Source organism: Leopardus geoffroyi, chromosome B4, assembly GCF_018350155.1.
Source record: "Leopardus geoffroyi isolate Oge1 chromosome B4, O.geoffroyi_Oge1_pat1.0, whole genome shotgun sequence".
Lineage (NCBI taxonomy): Eukaryota > Metazoa > Chordata > Mammalia > Carnivora > Felidae > Leopardus > Leopardus geoffroyi.
In genome coordinates, this window is record NC_059341.1 from 5682527 (window position 1) to 5696218 (window position 13692).

Consider the following 13692-nt stretch of genomic DNA (forward strand, 5'->3'; position numbering starts at 1 on the left):
AACTCATAAGCAGTGAGATCGTGACCGGAGCTGAAGTTGGACACTTTACTCACTGAGCCACCCGGCGTCCCACCTTGTAATCACCTTTTTAGGTGATTTATCCACCCCCCACTCCACCCCATCCACCCACCCCCACCAGCAAACATCTGGCAAGCACTGATAATTTATATTGTTTCCATAGTTTTGCCTTTTCCAGAATGTCGTATAGTTGGAGCTGTGTATCCTTTTCAGATTAGTGTCTTTCCCTTAGTAATATGCTTTTAAGGTTCCTCATGCCTTTCCATGGCTTGAGAGCTTCTTCATTTATAGTACTGGATAATTGTCTTTGTCTAGATGGACCGTAGTTTATTTATCCATTCGCCTACTGAAGGACGTCTTGGCCAAGTTTTGGCAATTATGAACAGAACTACTATAAACATCTCTGTGTAGGTGTTTGTGTGGATATGAGTTCTGTGCTCCTTTAGGTAAATATCAAGGACTACAACTGCTGGATTGTCTGGTAAGAGTATATTTAATTTTGTAAGGAAATACCTAACTGTCTTCCACAGTGGCTGCACCATTTTGCATTCCCGCCAGCGACAAGTGAGAGTTCCTCTTGCTCTGCATGCTCATCAGCATTTGGTGTGGTCTCTGTTCCAGATTTTGGTTAGTCTAATTGGGATGTAGTGACATTTCATTATTGTTTTCGTTCGAACTCTCCTGATGACATATGATGTGGAAAATCTTTTTGTGTACTTATTTGCCATCCATATATCTTCTTTGGTGAGGTCTCTATTAAGGTCTTTGGACAAGTTTTTAATTGGGTGTTGTTTTTTTTTTTAATTTTTAAATTTAATTTAAATCCAAGTTAGTTAACATATAGTGTACTCATGATTTCAGGAGTAGAATTTAGTGATTCATCACTGACACATAGCACCCAGTACTCATCCCAACAAGTGCCTTCCTTAATGTCCATTGTCCATTGAGCCCATCTCCCCACCCAACAACCCTCCAGTAACCCTCTGTTTGTTCTCTGTATTTAAGAGTCTCATATGGTTTGTCTCCCTCTCTGTTTTTATCTTATTTTTCCTTCCTTTCCCGTGTTCATCTGTTTTGTTTCTTAAATTCCACATATGAGTGCTATCATATGATATTTTTCTCTGACTTACTTCACTTAGTGTAATACACTCTAGTTCCATCCATGTTGTTCCAAATGGCAAGATTTCATTCTTTTTCGTTGCTGAGTAATACTCCATTGTCTGTATATACCACAGTTTCTTAATCCAGTCAGTGAACATCTGGGCTCTTTCCATACTTTGGCTATTATTGATAGTGCTGCTATACACGTTGGGATGCATGTGCCCCTTCAAATCAGCATTTTTGTATCCTTTGGATAACTACCTAGTAGTGCAATTTCTGGGTCATAGGGTAGTTCTATTTTTAATTTTTGAGGAACCTGCCTACAGTTTTCTGGAGTGGCTGTACCACTTTGCACCAGGAGTGCAGGAGTTCCCCTTTCTCTGCATCCTCACCAATGTCTGTTGCTTCCTGAATTGTTAATTTTAGCCATTCTGACAGGTGTGAAGTTGTGGTTTTGATCTGTATTTCCCTGATGATGAGTTATGTTGAGTATCCTTTCATGTGTCTGTTAGCAATCTGGATGTCTTCTTTTGAAAAGTGTCTGTTCATGTCTTTTGCCCATTTCTTCACTGGATTATTTGTTGTTTGGGTGTTGAGTTTGATAAGTTCTTTATAGATTGTGGATACTAACCCTTTATCTGATATGTCATTTGCAAATATCTTCTCCCATTCTGTCGGTTGCTTTTTAGTTTTGTTGATCATTTCTTTCACTGTGCAGAAGCTTTTTATCTTGATGAGGTCCCAATAGTCATTTTTGCTTTTGTCTCCCTTGCTTTGAGAGACATTTCTAGTAAGAAGTTGCTGTAGCCAAGATCAAAGAGGTTGTTGCCAGTTTTGTCCTCTAGGATTTTGATGGTTTCCTGTCTGACATTTAGGTCTTTCATCTATTTGAGTTTATTTTTGTGTATAATGTAAGAAAGTGGTCCAGGTTCATTCTTTTGCATGTCGCTGTCCAGTTTTTCCAACACCATTTCCTGAAGAGACTGTCCTTTTTCCCATTGGATATTCTTTCCTGCTTTGTCAAAGATTAGTTGGCCATACATTTGTGGGTTGTCTATCCTATTCCATTGATCTGTGTGTCTGTTTTTGTGCTCATACATACTGTCTTGATGATTATAGCTTTGTAATACAGCTTGAAGTCTGGAACTGTAAGGCCCTGAGCTTTGGTTTTCTTTTTTAACATTACTTTGGCTATTTGGAGTCATTTCTGTTCCATACAAATTTTAGAATTGTTTGTCCTAGCTCTGTGAAGAATGCTGGTATTATTTGACTGGGATTGCATTGACTATGTAGTTTGCTTTGCATAGTATCGACATTTTAACAATATTTGTTCTTCCAATCCGTGAGCATGGAATGTTTTTCCATTTCTTTGTGTCTTCTTCAGTTCCTTTCATAAGTTTTCTATAGTTTTCAGCATATAGATTTTTTACCTCTTTGGTTAAGTTTATTCCTAGGTATTTTATGGGTTTTGGTGCAATTATAAATGAGATTGATTCCTTGATATCTTTTTCTGCTGCGTCGTTATTGGTGTACAGAAATGCCACAGATTTCTCTACATTGATTTTATATCCTGCGGTTTTGCTGAATTCATGTATCAGTTCTAGCAGTTTTTTGGTGGAATCTTTTGGGTTTTCCATGTAGAATATCGTATCATCTGTGAAGAGTGAAAGTTTGACTTCTCCCTTGCCAGTTTGAATGCCTTTTATTTCTTTTTGTTCTCTGATTGCTGAGGCTGGGACTCCCAACACTATGTTGAATAACAGTGGTGAGAATGGACATCCCTGTCATCTTCCTGACCTTAGAGGGAAAGCCCTAAGTTTTTCCCCATTGAGGGTGATATTAGTGGTGGGTCTTTTGAATATGGCCTTTATGATCTTGAGGTATGATCCTTCTATCCCCACTTTCTTGATAATTTTTATCAAAAAACTATGCTGTATTTTTTCAAATGCTTTTTCTGCATCTATTGAGAGGGTCATGTGGTTCTTATCTTTATTAATGTGCTGTACCACATTGATTGATTTGTGGATATTGAACCAGCCCTGCATCCCAGGAATAAGTCCCACTTGGTCATAGTGAATAATTCTTTTAATGTATTGTTGGATCTGGTTTGCTTAGTATCTTGTTGAGAATTTTTGCATCCATGTTCATCAGAGCTCTTTGGTTTTGGAATCAAGGTAATGCTGGTCTTGTAGAATGAGTTTGAAAGTTTTCCTTCCATTTCTATTTTTTTTTTTTTTTGGAACAGCTTCAAAAGAATAGGTGTTAACTCTTCTTTAAATATTTGGCAAAATTCCCCTGGAAAGCCATCAAGCCTTAGACTCTAGTTTGTTGGGAAATTTTTGATTTCTGATTCAATTTCCATAGTGGTTATGGGTCTGTTCAAATTTTCTGTTTCTTTAAAAAAATTTTTTCTTTTTAACGTTTATTTATTTTTGAGACAGAGAGAGACAGAGCATGAACGGGGGAGGGGCAGAGAGAGAGGGAGACACAGAATCGGAAGCAGGCTCCAGGCTCTGAGCCATCAGCCCAGAGCCTGACGCGGGGCTCGAACTCACGGACCGCGAGATCGTGACCTGAGCTGAAGTCGGACGCTTAACCGACTGAGCCACCCAGGCGCCCCTCAAATTTTCTATTTCTTTTGTTGCAGTTTTGGTAGTTTATGTGTTTCTAGAAATTTATCCATTTATTTCAGCTTGCCCAATTTGTTAGCATATAATTGCTTGTAATATTCTCTTATTATTTGTATTTCTGTGGTGTTGGTTGTGATCTATCCTCTTTCATTTGTTATTTTATTTATTTGGGTCCTTCCCTTTTCCTTTTTGATAAATCTGGCTAAAGGTTTATCAATTGTGTTAATTTTTTCTTTTTTCTTTTTTTCAACGTTTATTTATTTTTGGGACAGAGAGAGACAGCATGAACGGGGGAGGGGCAGAGAGAGAGGGAGACACAGAATCGGAAACAGGCTCCAGGCTCTGAGCCATCAGCCCAGAGCCCGACGCGGGGCTCGAACTCACGGACCGCAAGATCGTGACCTGGCTGAAGTCGGACGCTTAACCGACTGAGCCACCCAGGCGCCCCTGTGTTAATTTTTTCAAAGAACCAGCTCCTGGTTTCATTGATCTGTTGTGTTTTTTTATTTCGATATCATTGATCTCTTCATTTATAAGTCTTTATTATTTCCCTTCTTCTGCTGGTTTTGGGCTTTAGTTGCTGTCCCCTTTCCAGCGCCTTTAGGTGTAAGGTTAGGTTTTGTATTTGAAACACTTCTTCCTTCTTTAGGAAGCCAGGTTCACTATCTACTTCCCTCTTATGAACGCTTTTGCTGCATCCCAGAGGTTGTGATTGTCATGTTTTCATTTTCTTTGGCTTCCATGTACTTTTTAATTTCCTCTTTAATTTCTTGGTTAACCCATTCATTCTTTAGTAGAATGTTCTTTAATCTCCAAGTATTCCTGGTCTTTCCAAATTTTTTCTTGTGGTTGATTTCATGTTTCATAGTGTTGTGGTCTGAAAATATGCATGGTATGATCTCAGTCTTTTTGTACTTGTTGAGGGCAGATTTGTAACCCAGTATATAATCTATTCTGGAGAATGTTCCATGTGCACTCAAGAAGAATGTGTATTCTGCTGCTTTAGGATGAAATGCTCTGAATATATCTGTTAAATCCATCTGGTCCAGTGTGTCATTCAAAGCTATTATTTCCTTGTTGATTTTCTGCTTATATGATCTGTCCATTGTTGTAAGTGAGGTATTGAAGTCCCCTACTGTTACGGTATTATTATCAATTATTTCTTTATGTTTGTGATTAATTGATTTATATATCTGTGTGCTTCAATTTGGGGGCGTAAATTTTTACGGTTGTTAGATACTCTTCATGGATAGCTTCCTTAATTATAATATAATACCCTTCTTCATCTCTTGTTATAGTCTTTGTTTTATTTATTTTTATTTATTTAAAAAATTTTTTAATGCCTATTTATTTTTGACAGAGAGAGAGAGAGAGAGCGAGCATGTGAGCATGAGTGGGGGAGGGGCAGAGAGAGAGGGAGACCCAGAATTCAAAGCAGGTTCCAGGCTCTGAGCTGTCAGCAGAACCCGATGCGGGGCCCAAACTCAGGGACTGCGAGATCGTGACCTGAGCTGAAGTCAGACGTTCAACCAACTGAGCCACCCAGTGGCCTCTTCAATCTTTGTTTTAAGATCTAGTTTGTCTGGGGCACTAGGGTGGCTCAGTCAGTTAAGCATCCAACTTCGGCTCAGGTCGTGATCTCATGGCTTATGAGTTCAACCCCTATGTTGGGCTCTGTACTGACAGCTCGGAGCCTGGAGCTTGCTTCAGATTTCAGATTCTGGGTCTCCCTCTCTCTCTGCCCCTCCCCGACTCATGCACATGTGCACATGCTCTCTCTCTCTCTGTCTCTCTCTCAAAAAGAAATAAACATTAAAAAAATAAAATCTAGTTTGATATAAGTGTGGCTACTCAGGCTTTCTTTTGATTGCCATTAGCATGATAGATGGTTTCTATTCCTCTACTTTCAATCTGTCGGTGTCTGTAGGTCTAAAATGAGTCTCTTGTAAGCAGCATATAGATGGGTCTTGTCTTTTTTTTTTTAATCCATTCTGATACCCTATGTCTTTTGATTGGAGTATTTAGCCCATTTATATTCCGAGTGATTTTTGAAAGATATGAATTTAGTGCCATTGTGTTACCTGGAGAGTTGATGTTTCTGGTGATGCTCTCTGGTTCTTTCTAGTCTTTTATTGCTTTTGGTCTTTTTTTTCCCCCTCCATTCAAAGAGCCTCCTTTAAAATTTCTTGTAGGGTTGGTTAAGTGGTCACAAATTCCTTTAATTTTTGTTTGTCTGGGAAACTCTTTATATTTCCTTCTATTTTGAGTGGTAGCCTTGCTTTATAAGAGTATTATTATTGGCATATTTTTCCCATTCAGCATGTTGAATATATCCTGCCACTCGTTTCTGGCCTGCCAAGTTTTTGTGGACAGATCTGCTGTGAACCTGGTCTGTCTTCCCTTGTAGGTGAAGGGCTTTTTTCTCCCTTGCTGCTTTCAAGATGCTTTCCTTGTCTGTGTATTTTGTGTATTTGACTATGATATGTCTTGGCGATGGACAGCTTTTGTTGAATTTAATGGGAGTTCTCTGTGCTTCTTGCATTTTGATGTCTGTGTCCTTCCCCAGATTGGGGGAGTTTTAGCTATAATTTGCTCACATATACCTTCTGCCCCCTTTTCTCACTCTTCATCTTCTGGGACTCCTGTGATATTATGAATGTTATTATGTTATAATAACTTGCTAAGTTCCCTAAGTATGCCTTCATGATCTCTAACCTTTATTTCCCTCTTAGTTTCAGCCTAATCATTTTCCATAATTTTATCTTCTATATCGCTACTTTGCTCCTGTGCCTTGTCCATCCTCATTTTTATGGCCTCCATTTGGGTTTGCATCTCAGTTATAGCATTTTTACTTTCAGCCTGATTAGATTTTAGTTCTGTGTCTGCAGAATGGGATTCTCTGTTGTCTTCTATGCTTTTTTCAAGCCCAGCTAGTACCCTTATAATCATTGTTTTATTTTATTTTATTTTATTTTTCAACGTTTATTTATATTTGGGACAGAGAGAGACAGAGCATGAATGGGGGAGGGGCAGAGAGAGAGGGAGACACAGAATCGGAAACAGGCTCCAGGCTCCGAGCCATCAGCCCAGAGCCCGACGCGGGGCTCGAACTCACGGACCGCGAGATCGTGACCTGGCTGAAGTCGGACGCTTAACCGACTGCGCCACCCAGGCGCCCCTATAATCATTGTTTTAAATACTAGTTCAGACATCTTACTTATATCTTCATTGACCAAATACCTGGCCATCGTTTCTACCTGTTCTTTCTTATGAGGTGAATACCTCTGCCTTGTCGTTTTGGAGAAAGAAAAACAATAATAGTAATAAAATGAAAAAAAAATTTAAAAATTAAAAAAGTCAAGTAAAGGAAGCTATATCCTATGTGTGTTTTGATTTGCTTGTTAAGAGAAGTTTGATAGAAAAAAGAGGAGAGAAAAAAATTTTTAAAAATATTTAAAATTTCTAAAAATTAAAAAATAAATAAATAAACTTTGCTCTTTCTGTACCCAAAAAACAAAAGATAAACAACAATAGCAAAAACCAAAACAGATGCAACAACAGAAAAACGAACAAACAAATGAACAAACAAAAAACCCCAGGTGAAGCTAAATCCCGTTTCCCCTAGGCCTTAAAACTGCAGCAGTCTGGGTTCGGTAGGCTAAACTCCTGGAAGGGATTTGTGCTGGTCTCCTAGGGGAAGAGCCTGCTGTTCTGATTCTCAGGCCTACTTCCCCTAGTGGAGATTGTGCTAGAAGGCACAAGGGTGTGGGGCGTGGTATAACGGCCCTGTTCTCCACTTGATGGCACTGTTTAGCTCACTGGGCTTGATCACTGTTGGTGGACTAAGGGTGAAAATGGGCCATTTTCAGGCCACTCTCTAGTCTTCAGAGTAGGAAGTTTTTGCCCTCTCAGACTCCGGATCAGTCATCCCTCCTATGTCCCCCACTTCCCTTAGCTCCCTGCTTTTCCCCATCTGAGTCTGAGCTGTCTGTCTACCACGTGGCGCCTCTCTCCGGAGTTTTATCCCAGGCCCCACTGTGTTTCAAAACCCCATACTCACGAGACCCTGGTGTCGGGACCCACAGTGATCTTGGGGAGGGTCTGGCAGTGCTGTGGCCAGGGCTGGCTTGTCTCAGGAAACAGTCATGGTATTCTGTGGTGCAGCAGCTCAGAGTTTATGGTAAACTGCAACACACAGCATGCGTCTTTGTTCCTCTATGGGTGAGTGTGGCAACTTGATGACGCCTGCCATCTTTTTCTTTTAGCATCTTGAGGGTATAATCCTACTGTCTTCTTGCTTTATTTCTGTGGAAATCAGCTATCTATCTAATTGTTGCTCTTTTGAATGTATATATACATTGCTCTTTTGAATACACACACACACACATCTTTTCTTTGATCAAGATTTCTTTGTCATCTTTGTAAGATATGCCTGGATCTTTTCTTTCTAGTCTTTGAATTTCAAAGGTCAGGAATTTATAGCTTGAAGTCTTTCATTATTTATAAAATTTATCATCTGTTATCTTTTCAAATATTGCTTTTGCCCATTTTTTCTCTTTTTTTGACCAATAACATATTTTCTTTTCTAGACCCCATATCTTTTACTGTCTCTTCTGTATTTTCTACACTCTTGTCTTTTCATACTTCAATATAGATGGTTCCTTCGGATTTATTGTCAAGTTCATCAATTTCTCTTCTTATTATTACCCACTGGGGTATTATTTTGATTTTACAAAATTTTTATACTTTTATAGCCAACAGTTCTCTCCTGAAATCTTATTTGTGTCTTTGAAAATATTTAGCATAATTATTGTAACGTGTATATGATGACACCTGTTGTCTGAGTGTCCTGTCAGTCTTTGGTTTTCTTTTATTTTTATAGTGGTTTCTATTTTTGTTATTTTATATTCCCACATGCCTTTTTTTTTTTTTTAACGGAGCACTGGACATTGTACCTGAAAAACTGCAGAAATAATTTCAACCCTACCCATGATACTGTCTTTCTCTAGAGAAGATTTAAGTTTGCTTCTGGCAGTCCTGTAGCAGTGGTAGTAATCTAGGATTATTTTCATTCAATTCCAGTGACTTAGATTATTGACAGCTGGGCTTTTTTTTTTTCTTCTTCTTCTAAAACCAGTCTTCATTCACTCTTATTCTGAGGATGTGCTTTCATCTTGGGGTTGCAGCTACAAGTGTTTATGAATTTCCAGTCTTAGCAAATACCAAATTCCCATTTCTAGTCCCTAGCATGATGAGATTATCAACAACATTGCTCAGGCTCTGAGCCACTTGTTACAGAATCAGCAGTTACCTCCAGGAAGAGAAAGTGGTACAGCACACCGGTTCCCTCGTCTTCCTACTTGTAGTCTCGTAATTAATTCCTCATCAGTCTTCATGCAGATTGCTTTTATAGGTAAAAAATATGGTAGGCATCCTCAGGAAGCTTGTCCTGAATTTCTAAGTCTTCATTTTACTTCTGAAATCTATCAATAGGGTGGTTTATTTTATTTTATTTTATTTTATTTTATTTTATTTTATTTTGTTATTTATTTATTTATCTATTGAGAGAGAGACAGAGAGAGGAGAAAAGAGAGAACAGGAGAGGGGCAGACAGAGAGAATCTTAAGTGGGCTCCATGCTGGGCACGGAGCATGACATGGGGCTCAATCTCACAACCATGAGACCATGACCTAAGCTGAAGTTAAGATCTTGTCAGATGCTTAACCAGCTGAACCCCCCAGGTGCCCAAAGGATGGTTCATTTTAGATGGTTTAAGTGAATTAAATAAGTAAGGCTGATATAATCTTTTCTTTTTTATGGGTGTGCTCTGCCTGTAGATTTAGGTATTAGGATGTTGTTCATTTAATGGAATTAAGTTTGGAAGCTTTCTATATTTCTTCACTCAAAAAACTTTTATAACGTATGTTATATGCTTGTTAAAGATTTCATAAACTTTATTTATAAAAAACATTAGGGCTAGGTAATTTCTTGTAATTGGCTGGGAACTCTGATTCCCTTCTCTATTTTTCTTTCAGTTTTTTTTTTTTTAATATTAGGATTTAAAAATTTTTTAATTGTGGTAAAAAACATAACAAAGTTTACCATCTTAACCATTTTTATTTTTTTGAAATTTATTTATTTATTTTGAGGGAGAGTGTCTGTGTGTTATCATGAGCACGGGAGGGGCAGAGAGAGAGGGAGAGAGAGAATCCCAAGTGATTCCCCATGCACTGTCAGTACAGAACCCAACGTGAGGCTGGACCTCACAAACCATGAGATCATGACCTGAGCTGAAATTAAGAGTTGGACTCTTAACTGATTGAGCCACTCAGGCACCCCTACCATCTTAACCTTTTTAAAGTACACAGTTCAGTGATATTCACATTCTTGTGAAACTATCACCGCCATCCATCTCTGGAAGTCTTTTCATCTTGTAGTTTTGAAACTCTATACTCATTGAATAAGAACTTCCTATTCTTCCCTATGCTTAGGCCATGGCAACCACTCTTCCACTTTCTGTCTGTATGAATTTGATTATTGTAAGTAACTCATGTTTGTTAATCATACTGTATTTGTCTTTTTTGTAATCAGCTTGTTTCACTTAGAGCATAATCCTCTAGGTTCATCTATGTTGTAGCATGTATTGGATTGTCCTTCCTTTTTAAGGCTGAATAATATTCCATTGTATGTTTATAATATATTTTGTTTATTCATCTATCAGTGGAACTTGGCTGTTGTGAAAAATGCTGCTACAAACAGGGGTATACAAACATCTCTTAGAGACCTTGTTTTTGATTTTTTTGGATATGTACCTAGAACTGGGATTGCTGGTTCATATGATTATTTCATTTTGAACTTTTTAAAATCCTTCTACACTTAAGTTTACCAATGCTTACATTTTAATGAAAATGTTACTTGAAAGGTTTATTTGTACGCAGTGTAGTTTTAGGAGGTAAGCTTAAGGCACTTTGTACATGCGTCTACAAAAAAAAGGTTACATACATATTTCTTTTAATGAAAGAAGATGTTACTTCAGAGAAGGTTTATACACAGTACTGTTTCCATGAGTTAAGCACAGGGCTATTCTAATATATATGCTTCTACAAATACTTTCAAAAATACTTCTATGTTAATGATAGAAGATGCTACTTGTGAAAACGCTTAAATGCAGGGTAGTTTCAATTAGTTAAGCATATGGCTATTCCCTTATATTTATTCCCTTATTTTTATAAGTTTGTAAACTTATGTTTACAAACACTTGTGTCTTAATGAAAGAAGATATTACTTGAAGGAAGCTTCAGAAACAGTGTAGCTCCAATCAGTTAAGCATAGGTCGATTCCCATAGACAGTAAACCTTGGATTGTGAGTAACTTGTTTTGCAAATGTTCTGCAAGATAAGCGAATGTTCCTAATAAATTTTAACTTGATAAATGAGTGACATCTTGCAATATGAGTAGTTTGTGATGCTGAATGTCACATGATCACAACTGAGCCAATGGTTCTTCTCTCTCTCTCTCTCTCTCTCTCTCGTTGCGGGATTGTAGGTGATGATGGTCTCCCATGCTCAGATGCTCGATCTCAGGCCGCAGTGTTTGGCAGGAATCAGTGATATTTCAGAACGCTGGAAGGTGCCTACAACTGGCAATAGTGTATTTTTTTGTCACTTCAAAGCACCTATGGATGGTCCTTTGCTTTTCCACCCAAGAATGAGTTTAGGAATGCTTTGCCTCATCCTAGGTCAGGCTGCCTGCAGATATAGACCCTTTCCTCTGCTGCCTTATTACCAGTTACGTTAAATACAGTATATGACACAGTCACAGTATACATACTGCAGTCAACATCCCTGCGAGCATGTACTATGGCCCTTCTGTGGAAAGCGGTTGAAAGAACGGCGGTAAGAAGGAGATGATGACTGTGGAAGTTAAGAAGGAAATCAGTGAGAAGTATAAACGAGGTATGCACCGAAATTGCAAAATTTTATAAGAAGTTTACACCTGCATCTCGTCTGCAGGGGAGGAGGAGGAGAAAAAAGTGGAGGAATCCCTCACTTCAAATGAGATTAGGGAGATGTGTAAAATGTGGGAAACAGTGCAAAGTTTTGTAGAAAAGCACCACCTGAATAAGGCTCTAACAGTGCAAGCAATGAATCTGTTTAATGACAACGCAATGTCCGTTTCTGTGAAATCGTCAAAAGAAGGTGAAAGCAAGTGTCACTGGATAGGTTCCTTGTTAAACTTGCAGGAAAAGAAAAAGAGTCCATTGAGCCAATAGATAGCAGTGGTCCTGTTAGTGAAAGTCGTCCTACACAACAGCCCTCCTCTCTCTTGTCACCCTCACACCAGCCACAAAGGGTTTTAAAGGCAAGTGCAGGTCAATTTATTCATTTTTCTTTATATTTTGTATTTTCTTTATTGTTTTGTATTATATCACAGAATTTTAATCCTTTTTATATGGATATTTTTGGGTTGTGGAATGAATCTTTTAAAGTTCCCATGATTTCTTATGGAGAAATTCGCTTTGATACACAAGTGCTTTGGATTACAAGCATGTCTCTGGAACGATTTGTGCTCACAACCCAAGGTCTTACTGTACTTCAACACATCAGTTTTTTTTTAAGTTTTTATTTTAATTCCAGCAGTTAGCATACAGCGTAATGTTGGTTGCGGGTGTACAATATAGGGATTCAACACTTGCGTACATCACCCAGTGCTCGTCACAAGCGCCTCCTTCATCCCCCATCACCTCGTCCCCCCGTCTCCCCACCCTCCCCTTGGGTAACCAGCAGCGTGTTCTCTGTAGTTATGAGCCTGTTTCTTGCCTTACCTCTCTCTCTCTCTCTCTCTCTCTCTCTTTCCCTCTTTGCTCTTTTGTTTCTTAAATTCCACATATGAGTGAACTATGGTGTTTGGTTTTCTCTGACTGACTTACTTTGCTTAGCATAATACTCTCTAGCTCTGTCCATGTCATTGCAAATAGCAAGGTTCCATTTTTTGTTTGGGAAAATAACTTTGTTTTCTTCTGGGGTGTGGGCAGATGACTAGTCTCAGAACTTCTGGAATTGCCTCTTGGTGCCAGTGACCTTTGTGACTTTGAGCCTGTTGCAGTGCACAGCCTTTTTCAAGAGCCAACACCCACTGTGACAGTGTTGCCGGTCTGGACATCCCCAAAGCAGACAGGTGCACGGACATGTTCTTGTGGCATTTCTCAAAGCAGTTGTACTTTTGGATGCAGTGGAAGTAGTCTCAGCAGATGACAGTGGTTCTCTGTGTCTTCATCTTGGACACCACACCAGGCAGAATCTGCCCTTGGAGGGACACATTACCAGTAAAGGGGCATTCCTTGTCAGTGGGCTCCTTGGGCTTCTTGAAGCCTAGAGCAATGTTTCTGCAGTATCATAGCAGCTTCTTTTTGCCAGTTTCTCTAAGCAGGACCCTCTCTTGACTTTGAAAGTTGGTTGTCTGTTTTAGATGGGCATGGTGAGTCTAAAAGTCTGCCATCTTCCCAGCCACCTGAAAAAAGGACAAGATTTTATTCTTTCTTATAGCTGAGTAATATTTCATAGTGTGTATATATATATATATATATATATATATATATATATATATATATACCACGTCTTCTTTATCCATTCATTGTCAATGGATACTCGGGCTATGTCTGTAATTGCGCTATGTAGATTATTGTAGATAATGCTGCTGTAAACATCAGGGTGCAGGTATACCTTTGAATTAGTATTTTTTGGAGACATACCTAGTAGTGTGATTGCTGGATTGTATGGTAGTTCAATTTTTAACTTTCGGAAGAATCTCCATATTGTTTTCCAGAGTGGCTGTACAATTTGCATTTCCACCAAGAGTGCAAGAGGGTTCCCCTTACTCCATATCCTTACCAACACCTGTTGTATCCTGTGTTGTTGAGTTTTGCAATTCTGATAGGTGTGAG

At 38.7% G+C, this 13692-nt stretch overlaps 1 pseudogene; it reads right to left on the reverse strand.

Annotated features, from left to right (window-relative positions):
• Window positions 1-12737: 12737 nt before the first annotated feature.
• LOC123591552 lies at window positions 12738-13247 on the reverse strand (annotated as a pseudogene).
• Between the last annotated feature and the right edge of the window lie 445 nt (window positions 13248-13692).